Here is a 1,823-nt window from a genome sequence, read left to right as displayed (position 1 = left end):
GTGGGAGGGCGAGTGTACCCGGGGACGCGCGACCGGCGCGCCTGCAGATGAAGGCGCGGCTCCTGTGTGCGGGGACAGCTCGCGGGCGCCGGAGCCTCCCGTGTGCGGGGTTTTTCAGTTGTGGTTAAGCTCCTGTGAGTGCGGCCACGTGTGATGAGGGAAAACTCGTTGTATGTCTGCATGGGGTTTGTAGTTGCACCCCCACCCCAGCCCCGCGTTTCCAACTTGTGTACTGTTGCGCCTGCAGATGAAGGCGCGGCTCCTGTGTGCGGGGACAGCTCGCGGGCGCCGGAGCCTCCCGTGTGCGGGGTTTTTCAGTTGTGGTTAAGCTCCTGTGAGTGCGGCCACGTGTGATGAGGGAAAACTCGTTGTATGTCTGCATGGGGTTTGTAGTTGCACCCCCACCCCAGCCCCGCGTTTCCAACTTGTGTACTGTTGCATTTGTCATGCTCAGCTGTCACCATAATGTCCTCCAAATATATGTATGCATGTGATATAAATCTGCGGCAGCCTAGATATAATTGTGCAGAATGCTGTTTTACACCTACCCATCGCAAAGTACATATGTTTGCGTTTCTTTGACGATACTGAGGGAGAGAGGTGCAGTTTGGAAAAGTGCAGGAGATATTGGCTAGCATTTTATTTGTGATACGGAGGAGATGTTAAGTATATCTTTGGAGGGATAGGATATTTCATTAGAGCTTGCTCCCCCTAACGCCTCATTTGTTGTCTTCACAACCTTAGAAATTCTTCAGCCTGACGCTGTGCACCCAACAGGCTTAGTCTGTGTATGTTGTAGAAGTGCCTGGAATGTACACCTGGTGCCTCTTCACTGGTATCCACGGTATAAGAAAGTAAATAGAAGTTTTCAAAGGGTAATATAATAAGTAAAACATGGCGGTAAACTTACAAAGAGACCGTGACCTATAAAACCATTGACAGGTGTCAGCTGATCCACTTTCTAGTGACAACATCACCTTGTTGAATTCACTTTAAATACCTCTTCTAAACTTCTTTCCCCCCTGAGCCCTGAGCTGGGGATTGAACGGGGCCTAATAAGTATGAGATGCTTGCCACTCTGCTAGTGAGGGATCCGATCCCTTCCGCCCCTAAAATTTTAAACTTTGATTTCACCATTTTTTTGAATGGAAATAACTAGCTTTCTATGTTAGGTAATAACCAGGGATACTGTGAGTGCAGTGCTCAGTTAACAATTAGAGACTTGGTAATAGACAAGTTGAATCACTCAGTATTGCCTCTCCTGAGAAGAGGTATTGGTCCCAGCCACACCCTCAAAATATCCATGGGAGACCTTCTCCCAGGTTCACAGCCTCTGAAGGAAACTGCCTTGCAGGGCAATCCTATTATTCTTAAACTGAGAGGCCATGGACGACTGAGTGAACATTAGAGACAGCCAAAAATGTCTCACTAGATATTTAATAAGCAGATAAAATTATAAGGACATGTGTCAGAAAGGCAGCAGAGGAAAAATGGGTTTTACTGCACAGAAAGGAAACTGAAATTAACCTTGATTATGTCTCTCAGAACTGGAGCTTGTCTTTCCTACTTATCTGTCTGAAAGACTGAAAGAAAAATCTCAGTTTACACTGAGCCAAATCACCAAAGAGAATTAGAAACCCTCATCCATGGCACTGCCTGCAGAGTTGCCAGGAATAGTGCTTACCCTAGTGGCCTGAAATAATTAGGTGTCTCAGCATCTTGTCCTGGACTGGGGATTGATTTAGGCCACTGGGAAAAGCAGGGCCCAGGGCTTTGCAGCTGAGCCATAATGCCTTTTCTCTTTTATGGGATACATCAGAATC

Source organism: Fukomys damarensis, unplaced genomic scaffold (assembly GCF_012274545.1).
Source record: "Fukomys damarensis isolate Sample0158 unplaced genomic scaffold, DMR_v1.0_HiC HiC_scaffold_5, whole genome shotgun sequence".
Taxonomy (NCBI): domain Eukaryota; kingdom Metazoa; phylum Chordata; class Mammalia; order Rodentia; family Bathyergidae; genus Fukomys; species Fukomys damarensis.
This window is presented reverse-complemented; position numbering follows the sequence as displayed.